The sequence below is a fragment of the Odontesthes bonariensis genome, chromosome 2 (assembly GCF_027942865.1).
Source record: "Odontesthes bonariensis isolate fOdoBon6 chromosome 2, fOdoBon6.hap1, whole genome shotgun sequence".
Classification (NCBI taxonomy): domain Eukaryota; kingdom Metazoa; phylum Chordata; class Actinopteri; order Atheriniformes; family Atherinopsidae; genus Odontesthes; species Odontesthes bonariensis.
In genome coordinates, this window is record NC_134507.1 from 39,741,050 (window position 1) to 39,760,970 (window position 19,921).

Here is a 19,921-nt window from a genome sequence, read left to right on the forward strand (position 1 = left end):
TCTGCGAAAAGAGAGTGAAAGTGAACTCCACTTTGAGATGGCTCTGGGATTGGGCCGACTGGGAGAATTGCTTGAAAAAAACCTCTACACCCAATGAGCGGTCAGAACAAAGCCTCAAGACCCCTAGTCTTTTGCACAGAGTAAAAGACAAAGCAGCCATTGAATAGGGCCCGATTGTTCCTACCTGGTCGGCCGAGGAGCCAGCGTCTCAACCAAGCAAAGCTCACCGTGGGGAAGGTGGCTATGCCAACTAGCCTGATGCACTGCTCCCGCAGTGTCAAATACTCGTACTCTGGTTTCTCTTCATAACGTACAAGTCTTTCGCCTTTTACTAAAGACTTCCGTGGAGAGCAGCATTAATGAGTTGTTTCTATTTTTGGAAGGCTTTGCCTTTGCGGGTGAAGCCCATTCTGTCTGTGCAAAGGAAATCTTCTTGCTGTGCCAAGTGACTTCTCGGAGTAGAGTCACCTTATTTCTTGAGACCGTGCCCATGTTCAAAGCCTGGAGCGCTAAATTGTTGTTGTTTGAACGGTGCTCAGTGGAGCGGGCGGGAGTGCAAAGTTGTACCATCTGAAACGGCTGAAGAGTGCTCACTGCAGCGGGTGGGCGGAGGTGCAAAGTGACGCTTTGTAGGCAACAAAAGAGCACCGCCACAAGTGCGCATTGTGCCAGGAAGGGCTCTCGGACGTGAAACAGTGGAGGGTTATCGCTTCTCGGCCTTTTGGCTAAGATCAAGTGTAGTATCTGTTCTTATCAGTTTAATATCTGATACGTCCTCTATATGAGGACTACATATTAAATGGATTTTTAGGCACAGGGGTTGAAAAAGGGGCTTGCTCCGTTCACTCCACGCATCGACCCGGTACTGCAGTGCCGCTGGGAACGGTGCACTCTTCCCAACTCTTGTGAAATAACAAAACCAGCGGTACATGGTGGTAGTTTCTGGGAGCCATTGTATTCTGACTTCTAAAATGGAACTATAATCTTTAGAAAAGACGCAGTTTATGAGCACGTCGTGGGATTGAGCTTCCCTGGTTTCTCTGTATGACCATGAACACCAAACTACACACAGAGAACAGAGGAGCTTGACAGACACACACTAAGTTATCTGAGAGTCCCATTTTCAGCTGCAGAGAACAATCACATCAGGGAAGTCGACGTGCAGGCTCAACATCAGCCTCTCAAGCCAACTCTCTGGTAAAATAGGGGCAACGTATGGTTCCAGCACCTATGTAACACATATTTGTCACGGGGACTGTGGCTTACGGCCACACCGCCCTGAACACGCCCGATCTCGTCCGAACTCGGAAGCCAAGCAGGGTCGGGCCTGGTTAGTACTTGGATGGGAGACTGCTTGGGAATACCAGGTGCTGTAAGTGCATTTTTCTCTCTTGTCTTCTCTTCTCTCTGCATGTCTTTTGTTGAAACATCTGTTGATCACCCTGTGATCCATCTTGCTGATCCTGGATCTGCTAAGGAGTCCCAGGTCATGGTTGCCTTTGATCCTCATACATTGAACTTTGTCCCTGACAAGGAGCAGTTCCAAAAAGTCAAACAGGGACTGCCTTTGCATTTGACGCAGTCAAACTGCATGCGCCTGGAGAAGCCAAAAGGCTTACAGCACCTGGTATTCCCAGGCGGTCTCCCCATCCAAGTACTAACCAGGCCCGACTCTGCTTAGCTTCTGAGATAAAACTCTGGCTTTTAGGCTGCGAAAAGAGAGTGAAGTGAACTCCACTTGAGATGGCTCTGGGATTGGGCCGACTGGGAGAATTGCTTGAAAAAAACCTCTACACCCAATGAGCGGTCAGAACAAAGCCTCAAGACCCCTAGTCTTTTGCACAGAGTAAAAGACAAAGCAGCCATTGAATAGGGCCCGATTGTTCCTACCTGGTCGGCCGAGGAGCCAGCGTCTCAACCAAGCAAAGCTCACCGTGGGGAAGGTGGCTATGCCAACTAGCCTGATGCACTGCTCCCGCAGTGTCAAATACTCGTACTCTGGTTTCTCTTCATAACGTACAAGTCTTTCGCCTTTTACTAAAGACTTCCGTGGAGAGCAGCATTAATGAGTTGTTTCTATTTTTGGGAAGGCTTTGCCTTTGCGGGTGAAGCCCATTCTGTCTGTGCAAAGGAAATCTTCTTGCTGTGCCAAGTGACTTCTCGAGTAGAGTCACCTTATTTCTTGAGACCGTGCCCATGTTCAAAGCCTGGAGCGCTAAATTGTTGTTGTTTGAACGGTGCTCAGTGGAGCGGGCGGGAGTGCAAAGTTGTACCATCTGAAACGGCTGAAGAGTGCTCACTGCAGCGGGTGGGCGGAGGTGCAAAGTGACGCTTTGTAGGCAACAAAAGAGCACCGCCACAAGTGCGCATTGTGCCAGGAAGGGCTCTCGGACGTGAAACAGTGGAGGGTTATCGCTTCTCGGCCTTTTGGCTAAGATCAAGTGTAGTATCTGTTCTTATCAGTTTAATATCTGATACGTCCTCTATATGAGGACTACATATTAAATGGATTTTTAGGCACAGGGGTTGAAAAAGGGGCTTGCTCCGTTCACTCCACGCATCGACCCGGTACTGCAGTGCCGCTGGGAACGGTGCACTCTTCCCAACTCTTGTGAAATAACAAAACCAGCGGTACATGGTGGTAGTTTCTGGGAGCCATTGTATTCTGACTTCTAAAATGGAACTATAATCTTTAGAAAAGACGCAGTTTATGAGCACGTCGTGGGATTGAGCTTCCCTGGTTTCTCTGTATGACCATGAACACCAAACTACACACAGAGAACAGAGGAGCTTGACAGACACACACTAAGTTATCTGAGAGTCCCATTTTCAGCTGCAGAGAACAATCACATCAGGGAAGTCGACGTGCAGGCTCAACATCAGCCTCTCAAGCCAACTCTCTGGTAAAATAGGGGCAACGTATGGTTCCAGCACCTATGTAACACATATTTGTCACGGGGACTGTGGCTTACGGCCACACCGCCCTGAACACGCCCGATCTCGTCCGAACTCGGAAGCCAAGCAGGGTCGGGCCTGGTTAGTACTTGGATGGGAGACTGCTTGGGAATACCAGGTGCTGTAAGCATTTTTCTCTCTTGTCTTCTCTTCTCTCTGCATGTCTTTTGTTGAAACATCTGTTGATCACCCTGTGATCCATCTTGCTGATCCTGGATCTGCTAAGGTGTCCCAGGTCATGGTTGCCTTTGATCCTCATACATTGAACTTTGTCCTGACAAAGGAGCAGTTCCAAAAAGTCAAACAGGGACTGCCTTTGCATTTGACGCAGTCAAACTGCATGCGCCTGGAGAAGCCAAAAGGCTTACAGCACCTGGTATTCCCAGGCGGTCTCCCCATCCAAGTACTAACCAGGCCCGACTCTGCTTAGCTTCTGAGATAAAACTCTGGCTTTTAGTCTGCGAAAAGAGAGTGAAAGTGAACTCCACTTTGAGATGGCTCTGGGATTGGGCCGACTGGGAGAATTGCTTGAAAAAAACCTCTACACCCAATGAGCGGTCAGAACAAAGCCTCAAGACCCCTAGTCTTTTGCACAGAGTAAAAGACAAAGCAGCCATTGAATAGGGCCCGATTGTTCCTACCTGGTCGGCCGAGGAGCCAGCGTCTCAACCAAGCAAAGCTCACCGTGGGGAAGGTGGCTATGCCAACTAGCCTGATGCACTGCTCCCGCAGTGTCAAATACTCGTACTCTGGTTTCTCTTCATAACGTACAAGTCTTTCGCCTTTTACTAAAGACTTCCGTGGAGAGCAGCATTAATGAGTTGTTTCTATTTTTGGAAGGCTTTGCCTTTGCGGGTGAAGCCCATTCTGTCTGTGCAAAGGAAATCTTCTTGCTGTGCCAAGTGACTTCTCGGAGTAGAGTCACCTTATTTCTTGAGACCGTGCCCATGTTCAAAGCCTGGAGCGCTAAATTGTTGTTGTTTGAACGGTGCTCAGTGGAGCGGGCGGGAGTGCAAAGTTGTACCATCTGAAACGGCTGAAGAGTGCTCACTGCAGCGGGTGGGCGGAGGTGCAAAGTGACGCTTTGTAGGCAACAAAAGAGCACCGCCACAAGTGCGCATTGTGCCAGGAAGGGCTCTCGGACGTGAAACAGTGGAGGGTTATCGCTTCTCGGCCTTTTGGCTAAGATCAAGTGTAGTATCTGTTCTTATCAGTTTAATATCTGATACGTCCTCTATATGAGGACTACATATTAAATGGATTTTTAGGCACAGGGGTTGAAAAAGGGGCTTGCTCCGTTCACTCCACGCATCGACCCGGTACTGCAGTGCCGCCGGGAACGGTGCACTCTTCCCAACTCTTGTGAAATAACAAAACCAGCGGTACATGGTGGTAGTTTCTGGGAGCCATTGTATTCTGACTTCTAAAATGGAACTGTAATCTTTAGAAAAGACGCAGTTTATGAGCACGTCGTGGGATTGAGCTTCCCTGGTTTCTCTGTATGACCATGAACACCAAACTACACACAGAGAACAGAGGAGCTTGACAGACACACACTAAGTTATCTGAGAGTCCCATTTTCAGCTGCAGAGAACAATCACATCAGGGAAGTCGACGTGCAGGCTCAACATCAGCCTCTCAAGCCAACTCTCTGGTAAAATAGGGGCAACGTATGGTTCCAGCACCTATGTAACACATATTTGTCACGGGGACTGTGGCTTACGGCCACACCGCCCTGAACACGCCCGATCTCGTCCGAACTCGGAAGCCAAGCAGGGTCGGGCCTGGTTAGTACTTGGATGGGAGACTGCTTGGGAATACCAGGTGCTGTAAGCATTTTTCTCTCTTGTCTTCTCTTCTCTCTGCATGTCTTTTGTTGAAACATCTGTTGATCACCCTGTGATCCATCTTGCTGATCCTGGATCTGCTAAGGTGTCCCAGGTCATGGTTGCCTTTGATCCTCATACATTTAACTTTGTCCTGACAAAGGAGCAGTTCCAAAAAGTCAAACAGGGACTGCCTTTGCATTTGACGCAGTCAAACTGCATGCGCCTGGAGAAGCCAAAAGGCTTACAGCACCTGGTATTCCCAGGCGGTCTCCCCATCCAAGTACTAACCAGGCCCGACTCTGCTTAGCTTCTGAGATAAAACTCTGGCTTTTAGTCTGCGAAAAGAGAGTGAAAGTGAACTCCACTTTGAGATGGCTCTGGGATTGGGCCGACTGGGAGAATTGCTTGAAAAAAACCTCTACACCCAATGAGCGGTCAGAACAAAGCCTCAAGACCCCTAGTCTTTTGCACAGAGTAAAAGACAAAGCAGCCATTGAATAGGGCCCGATTGTTCCTACCTGGTCGGCCGAGGAGCCAGCGTCTCAACCAAGCAAAGCTCACCGTGGGGAAGGTGGCTATGCCAACTAGCCTGATGCACTGCTCCCGCAGTGTCAAATACTCGTACTCTGGTTTCTCTTCATAACGTACAAGTCTTTCGCCTTTTACTAAAGACTTCCGTGGAGAGCAGCATTAATGAGTTGTTTCTATTTTTGGAAGGCTTTGCCTTTGCGGGTGAAGCCCATTCTGTCTGTGCAAAGGAAATCTTCTTGCTGTGCCAAGTGACTTCTCGGAGTAGAGTCACCTTATTTCTTGAGACCGTGCCCATGTTCAAAGCCTGGAGCGCTAAATTGTTGTTGTTTGAACGGTGCTCAGTGGAGCGGGCGGGAGTGCAAAGTTGTACCATCTGAAACGGCTGAAGAGTGCTCACTGCAGCGGGTGGGCGGAGGTGCAAAGTGACGCTTTGTAGGCAACAAAAGAGCACCGCCACAAGTGCGCATTGTGCCAGGAAGGGCTCTCGGACGTGAAACAGTGGAGGGTTATCGCTTCTCGGCCTTTTGGCTAAGATCAAGTGTAGTATCTGTTCTTATCAGTTTAATATCTGATACGTCCTCTATATGAGGACTACATATTAAATGGATTTTTAGGCACAGGGGTTGAAAAAGGGGCTTGCTCCGTTCACTCCACGCATCGACCCGGTACTGCAGTGCCGCTGGGAACGGTGCACTCTTCCCAACTCTTGTGAAATAACAAAACCAGCGGTACATGGTGGTAGTTTCTGGGAGCCATTGTATTCTGACTTCTAAAATGGAACTATAATCTTTAGAAAAGACGCAGTTTATGAGCACGTCGTGGGATTGAGCTTCCCTGGTTTCTCTGTATGACCATGAACACCAAACTACACACAGAGAACAGAGGAGCTTGACAGACACACACTAAGTTATCTGAGAGTCCCATTTTCAGCTGCAGAGAACAATCACATCAGGGAAGTCGACGTGCAGGCTCAACATCAGCCTCTCAAGCCAACTCTCTGGTAAAATAGGGGCAACGTATGGTTCCAGCACCTATGTAACACATATTTGTCACGGGGACTGTGGCTTACGGCCACACCGCCCTGAACACGCCCGATCTCGTCCGAACTCGGAAGCCAAGCAGGGTCGGGCCTGGTTAGTACTTGGATGGGAGACTGCTTGGGAATACCAGGTGCTGTAAGCATTTTTCTCTCTTGTCTTCTCTTCTCTCTGCATGTCTTTTGTTGAAACATCTGTTGATCACCCTGTGATCCATCTTGCTGATCCTGGATCTGCTAAGGTGTCCCAGGTCATGGTTGCCTTTGATCCTCATACATTTAACTTTGTCCTGACAAAGGAGCAGTTCCAAAAAGTCAAACAGGGACTGCCTTTGCATTTGACGCAGTCAAACTGCATGCGCCTGGAGAAGCCAAAAGGCTTACAGCACCTGGTATTCCCAGGCGGTCTCCCCATCCAAGTACTAACCAGGCCCGACTCTGCTTAGCTTCTGAGATAAAACTCTGGCTTTTAGTCTGCGAAAAGAGAGTGAAAGTGAACTCCACTTTGAGATGGCTCTGGGATTGGGCCGACTGGGAGAATTGCTTGAAAAAAACCTCTACACCCAATGAGCGGTCAGAACAAAGCCTCAAGACCCCTAGTCTTTTGCACAGAGTAAAAGACAAAGCAGCCATTGAATAGGGCCCGATTGTTCCTACCTGGTCGGCCGAGGAGCCAGCGTCTCAACCAAGCAAAGCTCACCGTGGGGAAGGTGGCTATGCCAACTAGCCTGATGCACTGCTCCCGCAGTGTCAAATACTCGTACTCTGGTTTCTCTTCATAACGTACAAGTCTTTCGCCTTTTACTAAAGACTTCCGTGGAGAGCAGCATTAATGAGTTGTTTCTATTTTTGGAAGGCTTTGCCTTTGCGGGTGAAGCCCATTCTGTCTGTGCAAAGGAAATCTTCTTGCTGTGCCAAGTGACTTCTCGGAGTAGAGTCACCTTATTTCTTGAGACCGTGCCCATGTTCAAAGCCTGGAGCGCTAAATTGTTGTTGTTTGAACGGTGCTCAGTGGAGCGGGCGGGAGTGCAAAGTTGTACCATCTGAAACGGCTGAAGAGTGCTCACTGCAGCGGGTGGGCGGAGGTGCAAAGTGACGCTTTGTAGGCAACAAAAGAGCACCGCCACAAGTGCGCATTGTGCCAGGAAGGGCTCTCGGACGTGAAACAGTGGAGGGTTATCGCTTCTCGGCCTTTTGGCTAAGATCAAGTGTAGTATCTGTTCTTATCAGTTTAATATCTGATACGTCCTCTATATGAGGACTACATATTAAATGGATTTTTAGGCACAGGGGTTGAAAAAGGGGCTTGCTCCGTTCACTCCACGCATCGACCCGGTACTGCAGTGCCGCTGGGAACGGTGCACTCTTCCCAACTCTTGTGAAATAACAAAACCAGCGGTACATGGTGGTAGTTTCTGGGAGCCATTGTATTCTGACTTCTAAAATGGAACTATAATCTTTAGAAAAGACGCAGTTTATGAGCACGTCGTGGGATTGAGCTTCCCTGGTTTCTCTGTATGACCATGAACACCAAACTACACACAGAGAACAGAGGAGCTTGACAGACACACACTAAGTTATCTGAGAGTCCCATTTTCAGCTGCAGAGAACAATCACATCAGGGAAGTCGACGTGCAGGCTCAACATCAGCCTCTCAAGCCAACTCTCTGGTAAAATAGGGGCAACGTATGGTTCCAGCACCTATGTAACACATATTTGTCACGGGGACTGTGGCTTACGGCCACACCGCCCTGAACACGCCCGATCTCGTCCGAACTCGGAAGCCAAGCAGGGTCGGGCCTGGTTAGTACTTGGATGGGAGACTGCTTGGGAATACCAGGTGCTGTAAGCATTTTTCTCTCTTGTCTTCTCTTCTCTCTGCATGTCTTTTGTTGAAACATCTGTTGATCACCCTGTGATCCATCTTGCTGATCCTGGATCTGCTAAGGTGTCCCAGGTCATGGTTGCCTTTGATCCTCATACATTTAACTTTGTCCTGACAAAGGAGCAGTTCCAAAAAGTCAAACAGGGACTGCCTTTGCATTTGACGCAGTCAAACTGCATGCGCCTGGAGAAGCCAAAAGGCTTACAGCACCTGGTATTCCCAGGCGGTCTCCCCATCCAAGTACTAACCAGGCCCGACTCTGCTTAGCTTCTGAGATAAAACTCTGGCTTTTAGTCTGCGAAAAGAGAGTGAAAGTGAACTCCACTTTGAGATGGCTCTGGGATTGGGCCGACTGGGAGAATTGCTTGAAAAAAACCTCTACACCCAATGAGCGGTCAGAACAAAGCCTCAAGACCCCTAGTCTTTTGCACAGAGTAAAAGACAAAGCAGCCATTGAATAGGGCCCGATTGTTCCTACCTGGTCGGCCGAGGAGCCAGCGTCTCAACCAAGCAAAGCTCACCGTGGGGAAGGTGGCTATGCCAACTAGCCTGATGCACTGCTCCCGCAGTGTCAAATACTCGTACTCTGGTTTCTCTTCATAACGTACAAGTCTTTCGCCTTTTACTAAAGACTTCCGTGGAGAGCAGCATTAATGAGTTGTTTCTATTTTTGGAAGGCTTTGCCTTTGCGGGTGAAGCCCATTCTGTCTGTGCAAAGGAAATCTTCTTGCTGTGCCAAGTGACTTCTCGGAGTAGAGTCACCTTATTTCTTGAGACCGTGCCCATGTTCAAAGCCTGGAGCGCTAAATTGTTGTTGTTTGAACGGTGCTCAGTGGAGCGGGCGGGAGTGCAAAGTTGTACCATCTGAAACGGCTGAAGAGTGCTCACTGCAGCGGGTGGGCGGAGGTGCAAAGTGACGCTTTGTAGGCAACAAAAGAGCACCGCCACAAGTGCGCATTGTGCCAGGAAGGGCTCTCGGACGTGAAACAGTGGAGGGTTATCGCTTCTCGGCCTTTTGGCTAAGATCAAGTGTAGTATCTGTTCTTATCAGTTTAATATCTGATACGTCCTCTATATGAGGACTACATATTAAATGGATTTTTAGGCACAGGGGTTGAAAAAGGGGCTTGCTCCGTTCACTCCACGCATCGACCCGGTACTGCAGTGCCGCTGGGAACGGTGCACTCTTCCCAACTCTTGTGAAATAACAAAACCAGCGGTACATGGTGGTAGTTTCTGGGAGCCATTGTATTCTGACTTCTAAAATGGAACTATAATCTTTAGAAAAGACGCAGTTTATGAGCACGTCGTGGGATTGAGCTTCCCTGGTTTCTCTGTATGACCATGAACACCAAACTACACACAGAGAACAGAGGAGCTTGACAGACACACACTAAGTTATCTGAGAGTCCCATTTTCAGCTGCAGAGAACAATCACATCAGGGAAGTCGACGTGCAGGCTCAACATCAGCCTCTCAAGCCAACTCTCTGGTAAAATAGGGGCAACGTATGGTTCCAGCACCTATGTAACACATATTTGTCACGGGGACTGTGGCTTACGGCCACACCGCCCTGAACACGCCCGATCTCGTCCGAACTCGGAAGCCAAGCAGGGTCGGGCCTGGTTAGTACTTGGATGGGAGACTGCTTGGGAATACCAGGTGCTGTAAGCATTTTTCTCTCTTGTCTTCTCTTCTCTCTGCATGTCTTTTGTTGAAACATCTGTTGATCACCCTGTGATCCATCTTGCTGATCCTGGATCTGCTAAGGTGTCCCAGGTCATGGTTGCCTTTGATCCTCATACATTTAACTTTGTCCTGACAAAGGAGCAGTTCCAAAAAGTCAAACAGGGACTGCCTTTGCATTTGACGCAGTCAAACTGCATGCGCCTGGAGAAGCCAAAAGGCTTACAGCACCTGGTATTCCCAGGCGGTCTCCCCATCCAAGTACTAACCAGGCCCGACTCTGCTTAGCTTCTGAGATAAAACTCTGGCTTTTAGTCTGCGAAAAGAGAGTGAAAGTGAACTCCACTTTGAGATGGCTCTGGGATTGGGCCGACTGGGAGAATTGCTTGAAAAAAACCTCTACACCCAATGAGCGGTCAGAACAAAGCCTCAAGACCCCTAGTCTTTTGCACAGAGTAAAAGACAAAGCAGCCATTGAATAGGGCCCGATTGTTCCTACCTGGTCGGCCGAGGAGCCAGCGTCTCAACCAAGCAAAGCTCACCGTGGGGAAGGTGGCTATGCCAACTAGCCTGATGCACTGCTCCCGCAGTGTCAAATACTCGTACTCTGGTTTCTCTTCATAACGTACAAGTCTTTCGCCTTTTACTAAAGACTTCCGTGGAGAGCAGCATTAATGAGTTGTTTCTATTTTTGGAAGGCTTTGCCTTTGCGGGTGAAGCCCATTCTGTCTGTGCAAAGGAAATCTTCTTGCTGTGCCAAGTGACTTCTCGGAGTAGAGTCACCTTATTTCTTGAGACCGTGCCCATGTTCAAAGCCTGGAGCGCTAAATTGTTGTTGTTTGAACGGTGCTCAGTGGAGCGGGCGGGAGTGCAAAGTTGTACCATCTGAAACGGCTGAAGAGTGCTCACTGCAGCGGGTGGGCGGAGGTGCAAAGTGACGCTTTGTAGGCAACAAAAGAGCACCGCCACAAGTGCGCATTGTGCCAGGAAGGGCTCTCGGACGTGAAACAGTGGAGGGTTATCGCTTCTCGGCCTTTTGGCTAAGATCAAGTGTAGTATCTGTTCTTATCAGTTTAATATCTGATACGTCCTCTATATGAGGACTACATATTAAATGGATTTTTAGGCACAGGGGTTGAAAAAGGGGCTTGCTCCGTTCACTCCACGCATCGACCCGGTACTGCAGTGCCGCTGGGAACGGTGCACTCTTCCCAACTCTTGTGAAATAACAAAACCAGCGGTACATGGTGGTAGTTTCTGGGAGCCATTGTATTCTGACTTCTAAAATGGAACTATAATCTTTAGAAAAGACGCAGTTTATGAGCACGTCGTGGGATTGAGCTTCCCTGGTTTCTCTGTATGACCATGAACACCAAACTACACACAGAGAACAGAGGAGCTTGACAGACACACACTAAGTTATCTGAGAGTCCCATTTTCAGCTGCAGAGAACAATCACATCAGGGAAGTCGACGTGCAGGCTCAACATCAGCCTCTCAAGCCAACTCTCTGGTAAAATAGGGGCAACGTATGGTTCCAGCACCTATGTAACACATATTTGTCACGGGGACTGTGGCTTACGGCCACACCGCCCTGAACACGCCCGATCTCGTCCGAACTCGGAAGCCAAGCAGGGTCGGGCCTGGTTAGTACTTGGATGGGAGACTGCTTGGGAATACCAGGTGCTGTAAGCATTTTTCTCTCTTGTCTTCTCTTCTCTCTGCATGTCTTTTGTTGAAACATCTGTTGATCACCCTGTGATCCATCTTGCTGATCCTGGATCTGCTAAGGTGTCCCAGGTCATGGTTGCCTTTGATCCTCATACATTTAACTTTGTCCTGACAAAGGAGCAGTTCCAAAAAGTCAAACAGGGACTGCCTTTGCATTTGACGCAGTCAAACTGCATGCGCCTGGAGAAGCCAAAAGGCTTACAGCACCTGGTATTCCCAGGCGGTCTCCCCATCCAAGTACTAACCAGGCCCGACTCTGCTTAGCTTCTGAGATAAAACTCTGGCTTTTAGTCTGCGAAAAGAGAGTGAAAGTGAACTCCACTTTGAGATGGCTCTGGGATTGGGCCGACTGGGAGAATTGCTTGAAAAAAACCTCTACACCCAATGAGCGGTCAGAACAAAGCCTCAAGACCCCTAGTCTTTTGCACAGAGTAAAAGACAAAGCAGCCATTGAATAGGGCCCGATTGTTCCTACCTGGTCGGCCGAGGAGCCAGCGTCTCAACCAAGCAAAGCTCACCGTGGGGAAGGTGGCTATGCCAACTAGCCTGATGCACTGCTCCCGCAGTGTCAAATACTCGTACTCTGGTTTCTCTTCATAACGTACAAGTCTTTCGCCTTTTACTAAAGACTTCCGTGGAGAGCAGCATTAATGAGTTGTTTCTATTTTTGGAAGGCTTTGCCTTTGCGGGTGAAGCCCATTCTGTCTGTGCAAAGGAAATCTTCTTGCTGTGCCAAGTGACTTCTCGGAGTAGAGTCACCTTATTTCTTGAGACCGTGCCCATGTTCAAAGCCTGGAGCGCTAAATTGTTGTTGTTTGAACGGTGCTCAGTGGAGCGGGCGGGAGTGCAAAGTTGTACCATCTGAAACGGCTGAAGAGTGCTCACTGCAGCGGGTGGGCGGAGGTGCAAAGTGACGCTTTGTAGGCAACAAAAGAGCACCGCCACAAGTGCGCATTGTGCCAGGAAGGGCTCTCGGACGTGAAACAGTGGAGGGTTATCGCTTCTCGGCCTTTTGGCTAAGATCAAGTGTAGTATCTGTTCTTATCAGTTTAATATCTGATACGTCCTCTATATGAGGACTACATATTAAATGGATTTTTAGGCACAGGGGTTGAAAAAGGGGCTTGCTCCGTTCACTCCACGCATCGACCCGGTACTGCAGTGCCGCTGGGAACGGTGCACTCTTCCCAACTCTTGTGAAATAACAAAACCAGCGGTACATGGTGGTAGTTTCTGGGAGCCATTGTATTCTGACTTCTAAAATGGAACTATAATCTTTAGAAAAGACGCAGTTTATGAGCACGTCGTGGGATTGAGCTTCCCTGGTTTCTCTGTATGACCATGAACACCAAACTACACACAGAGAACAGAGGAGCTTGACAGACACACACTAAGTTATCTGAGAGTCCCATTTTCAGCTGCAGAGAACAATCACATCAGGGAAGTCGACGTGCAGGCTCAACATCAGCCTCTCAAGCCAACTCTCTGGTAAAATAGGGGCAACGTATGGTTCCAGCACCTATGTAACACATATTTGTCACGGGGACTGTGGCTTACGGCCACACCGCCCTGAACACGCCCGATCTCGTCCGAACTCGGAAGCCAAGCAGGGTCGGGCCTGGTTAGTACTTGGATGGGAGACCGCTTGGGAATACCAGGTGCTGTAAGCATTTTTCTCTCTTGTCTTCTCTTCTCTCTGCATGTCTTTTGTTGAAACATCTGTTGATCACCCTGTGATCCATCTTGCTGATCCTGGATCTGCTAAGGTGTCCCAGGTCATGGTTGCCTTTGATCCTCATACATTTAACTTTGTCCTGACAAAGGAGCAGTTCCAAAAAGTCAAACAGGGACTGCCTTTGCATTTGACGCAGTCAAACTGCATGCGCCTGGAGAAGCCAAAAGGCTTACAGCACCTGGTATTCCCAGGCGGTCTCCCCATCCAAGTACTAACCAGGCCCGACTCTGCTTAGCTTCTGAGATAAAACTCTGCCTTTTAGTCTGCGAAAAGAGAGTGAAAGTGAACTCCACTTTGAGATGGCTCTGGGATTGGGCCGACTGGGAGAATTGCTTGAAAAAAACCTCTACACCCAATGAGCGGTCAGAACAAAGCCTCAAGACCCCTAGTCTTTTGCACAGAGTAAAAGACAAAGCAGCCATTGAATAGGGCCCGATTGTTCCTACCTGGTCGGCCGAGGAGCCAGCGTCTCAACCAAGCAAAGCTCACCGTGGGGAAGGTGGCTATGCCAACTAGCCTGATGCACTGCTCCCGCAGTGTCAAATACTCGTACTCTGGTTTCTCTTCATAACGTACAAGTCTTTCGCCTTTTACTAAAGACTTCCGTGGAGAGCAGCATTAATGAGTTGTTTCTATTTTTGGAAGGCTTTGCCTTTGCGGGTGAAGCCCATTCTGTCTGTGCAAAGGAAATCTTCTTGCTGTGCCAAGTGACTTCTCGGAGTAGAGTCACCTTATTTCTTGAGACCGTGCCCATGTTCAAAGCCTGGAGCGCTAAATTGTTGTTGTTTGAACGGTGCTCAGTGGAGCGGGCGGGAGTGCAAAGTTGTACCATCTGAAACGGCTGAAGAGTGCTCACTGCAGCGGGTGGGCGGAGGTGCAAAGTGACGCTTTGTAGGCAACAAAAGAGCACCGCCACAAGTGCGCATTGTGCCAGGAAGGGCTCTCGGACGTGAAACAGTGGAGGGTTATCGCTTCTCGGCCTTTTGGCTAAGATCAAGTGTAGTATCTGTTCTTATCAGTTTAATATCTGATACGTCCTCTATATGAGGACTACATATTAAATGGATTTTTAGGCACAGGGGTTGAAAAAGGGGCTTGCTCCGTTCACTCCACGCATCGACCCGGTACTGCAGTGCCGCCGGGAACGGTGCACTCTTCCCAACTCTTGTGAAATAACAAAACCAGCGGTACATGGTGGTAGTTTCTGGGAGCCATTGTATTCTGACTTCTAAAATGGAACTGTAATCTTTAGAAAAGACGCAGTTTATGAGCACGTCGTGGGATTGAGCTTCCCTGGTTTCTCTGTATGACCATGAACACCAAACTACACACAGAGAACAGAGGAGCTTGACAGACACACACTAAGTTATCTGAGAGTCCCATTTTCAGCTGCAGAGAACAATCACATCAGGGAAGTCGACGTGCAGGCTCAACATCAGCCTCTCAAGCCAACTCTCTGGTAAAATAGGGGCAACGTATGGTTCCAGCACCTATGTAACACATATTTGTCACGGGGACTGTGGCTTACGGCCACACCGCCCTGAACACGCCCGATCTCGTCCGAACTCGGAAGCCAAGCAGGGTCGGGCCTGGTTAGTACTTGGATGGGAGACCGCTTGGGAATACCAGGTGCTGTAAGCATTTTTCTCTCTTGTCTTCTCTTCTCTCTGCATGTCTTTTGTTGAAACATCTGTTGATCACCCTGTGATCCATCTTGCTGATCCTGGATCTGCTAAGGTGTCCCAGGTCATGGTTGCCTTTGATCCTCATACATTGAACTTTGTCCTGACAAAGGAGCAGTTCCAAAAAGTCAAACAGGGACTGCCTTTGCATTTGACGCAGTCGGACTGCCTTTGCATTTGACGCAGTCAAACTGCATGCGCCTGGAGAAGCCAAAAGGCTTACAGCACCTGGTATTCCCAGGCGGTCTCCCCATCCAAGTACTAACCAGGCCCGACTCTGCTTAGCTTCTGAGATAAAACTCTGGCTTTTAGTCTGCGAAAAGAGAGTGAAAGTGAACTCCACTTTGAGATGGCTCTGGGATTGGGCCGACTGGGAGAATTGCTTGAAAAAAACCTCTACACCCAATGAGCGGTCAGAACAAAGCCTCAAGACCCCTAGTCTTTTGCACAGAGTAAAAGACAAAGCAGCCATTGAATAGGGCCCGATTGTTCCTACCTGGTCGGCCGAGGAGCCAGCGTCTCAACCAAGCAAAGCTCACCGTGGGGAAGGTGGCTATGCCAACTAGCCTGATGCACTGCTCCCGCAGTGTCAAATACTCGTACTCTGGTTTCTCTTCATAACGTACAAGTCTTTCGCCTTTTACTAAAGACTTCCGTGGAGAGCAGCATTAATGAGTTGTTTCTATTTTTGGAAGGCTTTGCCTTTGCGGGTGAAGCCCATTCTGTCTGTGCAAAGGAAATCTTCTTGCTGTGCCAAGTGACTTCTCGGAGTAGAGTCACCTTATTTCTTGAGACCGTGCCCATGTTCAAAGCCTGGAGCGCTAAATTGTTGTTGTTTGAACGGTGCTCAGTGGAGCGGGCGGGAGTGCAAAGTTGTACCATCTGAAACGGCTGAAGAGTGCTCACTGCAGCGGGTGGGCGGAGGTGCAAAGTGACGCTTTGTAGGCAACAAAAGAGCACCGCCACAAGTGCGCATTGTGCCAGGAAGGGCTCTCGGACGTGAAACAGTGGAGGGTTATCGCTTCTCGGCCTTTTGGCTAAGATCAAGTGTAGTATCTGTTCTTATCAGTTTAATATCTGATACGTCCTCTATATGAGGACTACATATTAAATGGATTTTTAGGCACAGGGGTTGAAAAAGGGGCTTGCTCCGTTCACTCCACGCATCGACCCGGTACTGCAGTGCCGCTGGGAACGGTGCACTCTTCCCAACTCTTGTGAAATAACAAAACCAGCGGTACATGGTGGTAGTTTCTGGGAGCCATTGTATTCTGACTTCTAAAATGGAACTATAATCTTTAGAAAAGACGCAGTTTATGAGCACGTCGTGGGATTGAGCTTCCCTGGTTTCTCTGTATGACCATGAACACCAAACTACACACAGAGAACAGAGGAGCTTGACAGACACACACTAAGTTATCTGAGAGTCCCATTTTCAGCTGCAGAGAACAATCACATCAGGGAAGTCGACGTGCAGGCTCAACATCAGCCTCTCAAGCCAACTCTCTGGTAAAATAGGGGCAACGTATGGTTCCAGCACCTATGTAACACATATTTGTCACGGGGACTGTGGCTTACGGCCACACCGCCCTGAACACGCCCGATCTCGTCCGAACTCGGAAGCCAAGCAGGGTCGGGCCTGGTTAGTACTTGGATGGGAGACTGCTTGGGAATACCAGGTGCTGTAAGCATTTTTCTCTCTTGTCTTCTCTTCTCTCTGCATGTCTTTTGTTGAAACATCTGTTGATCACCCTGTGATCCATCTTGCTGATCCTGGATCTGCTAAGGTGTCCCAGGTCATGGTTGCCTTTGATCCTCATACATTTAACTTTGTCCTGACAAAGGAGCAGTTCCAAAAAGTCAAACAGGGACTGCCTTTGCATTTGACGCAGTCAAACTGCATGCGCCTGGAGAAGCCAAAAGGCTTACAGCACCTGGTATTCCCAGGCGGTCTCCCCATCCAAGTACTAACCAGGCCCGACTCTGCTTAGCTTCTGAGATAAAACTCTGGCTTTTAGTCTGCGAAAAGAGAGTGAAAGTGAACTCCACTATGAGATGGCTCTGGGATTGGGCCGACTGGGAGAATTGCTTGAAAAAAACCTCTACACCCAATGAGCGGTCAGAACAAAGCCTCAAGACCCCTAGTCTTTTGCACAGAGTAAAAGACAAAGCAGCCATTGAATAGGGCCCGATTGTTCCTACCTGGTCGGCCGAGGAGCCAGCGTCTCAACCAAGCAAAGCTCACCGTGGGGAAGGTGGCTATGCCAACTAGCCTGATGCACTGCTCCCGCAGTGTCAAATACTCGTACTCTGGTTTCTCTTCATAACGTACAAGTCTTTCGCCTTTTACTAAAGACTTCCGTGGAGAGCAGCATTAATGAGTTGTTTCTATTTTTGGAAGGCTTTGCCTTTGCGGGTGAAGCCCATTCTGTCTGTGCAAAGGAAATCTTCTTGCTGTGCCAAGTGACTTCTCGGAGTAGAGTCACCTTATTTCTTGAGACCGTGCCCATGTTCAAAGCCTGGAGCGCTAAATTGTTGTTGTTTGAACGGTGCTCAGTGGAGCGGGCGGGAGTGCAAAGTTGTACCATCTGAAACGGCTGAAGAGTGCTCACTGCAGCGGGTGGGCGGAGGTGCAAAGTGACGCTTTGTAGGCAACAAAAGAGCACCGCCACAAGTGCGCATTGTGCCAGGAAGGGCTCTCGGACGTGAAACAGTGGAGGGTTATCGCTTCTCGGCCTTTTGGCTAAGATCAAGTGTAGTATCTGTTCTTATCAGTTTAATATCTGATACGTCCTCTATATGAGGACTACATATTAAATGGATTTTTAGGCACAGGGGTTGAAAAAGGGGCTTGCTCCGTTCACTCCACGCATCGACCCGGTACTGCAGTGCCGCTGGGAACGGTGCACTCTTCCCAACTCTTGTGAAATAACAAAACCAGCGGTACATGGTGGTAGTTTCTGGGAGCCATTGTATTCTGACTTCTAAAATGGAACTATAATCTTTAGAAAAGACGCAGTTTATGAGCACGTCGTGGGATTAGCTTCCCTGGTTTCTCTGTATGACCATGAACACCAAACTACACACAGAGAACAGAGGAGCTTGACAGACACACACTAAGTTATCTGAGAGTCCCATTTTCAGCTGCAGAGAACAATCACATCAGGGAAGTCGACGTGCAGGCTCAACATCAGCCTCTCAAGCCAACTCTCTGGTAAAATAGGGGCAACGTATGGTTCCAGCACCTATGTAACACATATTTGTCACGGGGACTGTGGCTTACGGCCACACCGCCCTGAACACGCCCGATCTCGTCCGAACTCGGAAGCCAAGCAGGGTCGGGCCTGGTTAGTACTTGGATGGGAGACTGCTTGGGAATACCAGGTGCTGTAAGCATTTTTCTCTCTTGTCTTCTCTTCTCTCTGCATGTCTTTTGTTGAAACATCTGTTGATCACCCTGTGATCCATCTTGCTGATCCTGGATCTGCTAAGGTGTCCCAGGTCATGGTTGCCTTTGATCCTCATACATTTAACTTTGTCCTGACAAAGGAGCAGTTCCAAAAAGTCAAACAGGGACTGCCTTTGCATTTGACGCAGTCAAACTGCATGCGCCTGGAGAAGCCAAAAGGCTTACAGCACCTGGTATTCCCAGGCGGTCTCCCCATCCAAGTACTAACCAGGCCCGACTCTGCTTAGCTTCTGAGATAAAACTCTGGCTTTTAGTCTGCGAAAAGAGAGTGAAAGTGAACTCCACTTTGAGATGGCTCTGGGATTGGGCCGACTGGGAGAATTGCTTGAAAAAAACCTCTACACCCAATGAGCGGTCAGAACAAAGCCTCAAGACCCCTAGTCTTTTGCACAGAGTAAAAGACAAAGCAGCCATTGAATAGGGCCCGATTGTTCCTACCTGGTCGGCCGAGGAGCCAGCGTCTCAACCAAGCAAAGCTCACCGTGGGGAAGGTGGCTATGCCAACTAGCCTGATGCACTGCTCCCGCAGTGTCAAATACTCGTACTCTGGTTTCTCTTCATAACGTACAAGTCTTTCGCCTTTTACTAAAGACTTCCGTGGAGAGCAGCATTAATGAGTTGTTTCTATTTTTGGAAGGCTTTGCCTTTGCGGGTGAAGCCCATTCTGTCTGTGCAAAGGAAATCTTCTTGCTGTGCCAAGTGACTTCTCGGAGTAGAGTCACCTTATTTCTTGAGACCGTGCCCATGTTCAAAGCCTGGAGCGCTAAATTGTTGTTGTTTGAACGGTGCTCAGTGGAGCGGGCGGGAGTGCAAAGTTGTACCATCTGAAACGGCTGAAGAGTGCTCACTGCAGCGGGTGGGCGGAGGTGCAAAGTGACGCTTTGTAGGCAAAAAAAGAGCACCGCCACAAGTGCGCATTGTGCCAGGAAGGGCTCTCGGACGTGAAACAGTGGAGGGTTATCGCTTCTCGGCCTTTTGGCTAAGATCAAGTGTAGTATCTGTTCTTATCAGTTTAATATCTGATACGTCCTCTATATGAGGACTACGTATTAAATGGATTTTTAGGCACAGGGGTTGAAAAAGGGGCTTGCTCCGTTCACTCCACGCATCGACCCGGTACTGCAGTGCCGCCGGGAACGGTGCACTCTTCCCAACTCTTGTGAAATAACAAAACCAGCGGTACATGGTGGTAGTTTCAGGGAGCCATTGTATTCTGACTTCTAAAATGGAACTGTAATCTTTAGAAAAGACGCAGTTTATGAGCACGTCGTGGGATTGAGCTTCCCTGGTTTCTCTGTATGACCATGAACACCAAACTACACACAGAGAACAGAGGAGCTTGACAGACACACACTAAGTTATCTGAGAGTCCCATTTTCAGCTG

The 19,921-nt window shown here is 48.9% G+C and overlaps 23 non-coding genes and 12 pseudogenes across 23 annotated transcripts; all 35 read left to right on the plus strand.

Moving 5' to 3' along the window:
- Positions 1–287: 287 nt before the first annotated feature.
- LOC142372214 (U5 spliceosomal RNA) lies at positions 288–392 on the plus strand (annotated as a pseudogene).
- A 313-nt stretch (positions 393–705) lies between these two features.
- On the plus strand, positions 706–896 carry LOC142369100 (U2 spliceosomal RNA). Its single transcript, XR_012767513.1, has one exon. It is a non-coding gene; the product is annotated as a U2 spliceosomal RNA (small nuclear RNA).
- Positions 897–1,260: 364 nt separating this feature from the next.
- On the plus strand, positions 1,261–1,379 carry LOC142400975 (5S ribosomal RNA). The gene has a single exon (XR_012773021.1). It is a non-coding gene; the product is annotated as a 5S ribosomal RNA (ribosomal RNA).
- Positions 1,380–1,993: 614 nt separating this feature from the next.
- On the plus strand, positions 1,994–2,100 carry LOC142374135 (U5 spliceosomal RNA; annotated as a pseudogene).
- Positions 2,101–2,411: 311 nt separating this feature from the next.
- Positions 2,412–2,602, plus strand: LOC142369102 (U2 spliceosomal RNA). Its single transcript, XR_012767514.1, has one exon. It is a non-coding gene; the product is annotated as a U2 spliceosomal RNA (small nuclear RNA).
- A 364-nt stretch (positions 2,603–2,966) lies between these two features.
- LOC142375627 (5S ribosomal RNA) lies at positions 2,967–3,085 on the plus strand. The gene has a single exon (XR_012769012.1). It is a non-coding gene; the product is annotated as a 5S ribosomal RNA (ribosomal RNA).
- Positions 3,086–3,699: 614 nt separating this feature from the next.
- On the plus strand, positions 3,700–3,804 carry LOC142372225 (U5 spliceosomal RNA; annotated as a pseudogene).
- A 313-nt stretch (positions 3,805–4,117) lies between these two features.
- On the plus strand, positions 4,118–4,308 carry LOC142368319 (U2 spliceosomal RNA). The gene has a single exon (XR_012767311.1). It is a non-coding gene; the product is annotated as a U2 spliceosomal RNA (small nuclear RNA).
- Positions 4,309–4,672: 364 nt separating this feature from the next.
- Positions 4,673–4,791, plus strand: LOC142375634 (5S ribosomal RNA). Its single transcript, XR_012769013.1, has one exon. It is a non-coding gene; the product is annotated as a 5S ribosomal RNA (ribosomal RNA).
- Positions 4,792–5,405: 614 nt separating this feature from the next.
- LOC142372236 (U5 spliceosomal RNA) lies at positions 5,406–5,510 on the plus strand (annotated as a pseudogene).
- A 313-nt stretch (positions 5,511–5,823) lies between these two features.
- LOC142369114 (U2 spliceosomal RNA) lies at positions 5,824–6,014 on the plus strand. The gene has a single exon (XR_012767516.1). It is a non-coding gene; the product is annotated as a U2 spliceosomal RNA (small nuclear RNA).
- A 364-nt stretch (positions 6,015–6,378) lies between these two features.
- Positions 6,379–6,497, plus strand: LOC142375639 (5S ribosomal RNA). The gene has a single exon (XR_012769014.1). It is a non-coding gene; the product is annotated as a 5S ribosomal RNA (ribosomal RNA).
- A 614-nt stretch (positions 6,498–7,111) lies between these two features.
- On the plus strand, positions 7,112–7,216 carry LOC142372247 (U5 spliceosomal RNA; annotated as a pseudogene).
- Positions 7,217–7,529: 313 nt separating this feature from the next.
- On the plus strand, positions 7,530–7,720 carry LOC142369120 (U2 spliceosomal RNA). The gene has a single exon (XR_012767520.1). It is a non-coding gene; the product is annotated as a U2 spliceosomal RNA (small nuclear RNA).
- Positions 7,721–8,084: 364 nt separating this feature from the next.
- Positions 8,085–8,203, plus strand: LOC142375645 (5S ribosomal RNA). The gene has a single exon (XR_012769015.1). It is a non-coding gene; the product is annotated as a 5S ribosomal RNA (ribosomal RNA).
- A 614-nt stretch (positions 8,204–8,817) lies between these two features.
- On the plus strand, positions 8,818–8,922 carry LOC142372265 (U5 spliceosomal RNA; annotated as a pseudogene).
- A 313-nt stretch (positions 8,923–9,235) lies between these two features.
- LOC142369125 (U2 spliceosomal RNA) lies at positions 9,236–9,426 on the plus strand. Its single transcript, XR_012767521.1, has one exon. It is a non-coding gene; the product is annotated as a U2 spliceosomal RNA (small nuclear RNA).
- Positions 9,427–9,790: 364 nt separating this feature from the next.
- On the plus strand, positions 9,791–9,909 carry LOC142375653 (5S ribosomal RNA). Its single transcript, XR_012769016.1, has one exon. It is a non-coding gene; the product is annotated as a 5S ribosomal RNA (ribosomal RNA).
- Positions 9,910–10,523: 614 nt separating this feature from the next.
- On the plus strand, positions 10,524–10,628 carry LOC142372270 (U5 spliceosomal RNA; annotated as a pseudogene).
- A 313-nt stretch (positions 10,629–10,941) lies between these two features.
- Positions 10,942–11,132, plus strand: LOC142369133 (U2 spliceosomal RNA). Its single transcript, XR_012767522.1, has one exon. It is a non-coding gene; the product is annotated as a U2 spliceosomal RNA (small nuclear RNA).
- Positions 11,133–11,496: 364 nt separating this feature from the next.
- LOC142375661 (5S ribosomal RNA) lies at positions 11,497–11,615 on the plus strand. Its single transcript, XR_012769017.1, has one exon. It is a non-coding gene; the product is annotated as a 5S ribosomal RNA (ribosomal RNA).
- A 614-nt stretch (positions 11,616–12,229) lies between these two features.
- Positions 12,230–12,334, plus strand: LOC142372276 (U5 spliceosomal RNA; annotated as a pseudogene).
- A 313-nt stretch (positions 12,335–12,647) lies between these two features.
- Positions 12,648–12,838, plus strand: LOC142369139 (U2 spliceosomal RNA). The gene has a single exon (XR_012767523.1). It is a non-coding gene; the product is annotated as a U2 spliceosomal RNA (small nuclear RNA).
- Positions 12,839–13,202: 364 nt separating this feature from the next.
- LOC142374546 (5S ribosomal RNA) lies at positions 13,203–13,321 on the plus strand. The gene has a single exon (XR_012768741.1). It is a non-coding gene; the product is annotated as a 5S ribosomal RNA (ribosomal RNA).
- A 614-nt stretch (positions 13,322–13,935) lies between these two features.
- LOC142372282 (U5 spliceosomal RNA) lies at positions 13,936–14,040 on the plus strand (annotated as a pseudogene).
- Positions 14,041–14,353: 313 nt separating this feature from the next.
- LOC142368324 (U2 spliceosomal RNA) lies at positions 14,354–14,544 on the plus strand. The gene has a single exon (XR_012767312.1). It is a non-coding gene; the product is annotated as a U2 spliceosomal RNA (small nuclear RNA).
- A 364-nt stretch (positions 14,545–14,908) lies between these two features.
- Positions 14,909–15,027, plus strand: LOC142374551 (5S ribosomal RNA). Its single transcript, XR_012768742.1, has one exon. It is a non-coding gene; the product is annotated as a 5S ribosomal RNA (ribosomal RNA).
- Positions 15,028–15,667: 640 nt separating this feature from the next.
- Positions 15,668–15,772, plus strand: LOC142372287 (U5 spliceosomal RNA; annotated as a pseudogene).
- A 313-nt stretch (positions 15,773–16,085) lies between these two features.
- LOC142369146 (U2 spliceosomal RNA) lies at positions 16,086–16,276 on the plus strand. The gene has a single exon (XR_012767525.1). It is a non-coding gene; the product is annotated as a U2 spliceosomal RNA (small nuclear RNA).
- Positions 16,277–16,640: 364 nt separating this feature from the next.
- LOC142375672 (5S ribosomal RNA) lies at positions 16,641–16,759 on the plus strand. Its single transcript, XR_012769019.1, has one exon. It is a non-coding gene; the product is annotated as a 5S ribosomal RNA (ribosomal RNA).
- A 614-nt stretch (positions 16,760–17,373) lies between these two features.
- LOC142372289 (U5 spliceosomal RNA) lies at positions 17,374–17,478 on the plus strand (annotated as a pseudogene).
- Positions 17,479–17,791: 313 nt separating this feature from the next.
- Positions 17,792–17,982, plus strand: LOC142369153 (U2 spliceosomal RNA). Its single transcript, XR_012767527.1, has one exon. It is a non-coding gene; the product is annotated as a U2 spliceosomal RNA (small nuclear RNA).
- A 363-nt stretch (positions 17,983–18,345) lies between these two features.
- Positions 18,346–18,464, plus strand: LOC142375678 (5S ribosomal RNA). The gene has a single exon (XR_012769020.1). It is a non-coding gene; the product is annotated as a 5S ribosomal RNA (ribosomal RNA).
- Positions 18,465–19,078: 614 nt separating this feature from the next.
- LOC142372295 (U5 spliceosomal RNA) lies at positions 19,079–19,183 on the plus strand (annotated as a pseudogene).
- A 313-nt stretch (positions 19,184–19,496) lies between these two features.
- On the plus strand, positions 19,497–19,687 carry LOC142368547 (U2 spliceosomal RNA). The gene has a single exon (XR_012767373.1). It is a non-coding gene; the product is annotated as a U2 spliceosomal RNA (small nuclear RNA).
- Positions 19,688–19,921: the final 234 nt, after the last annotated feature.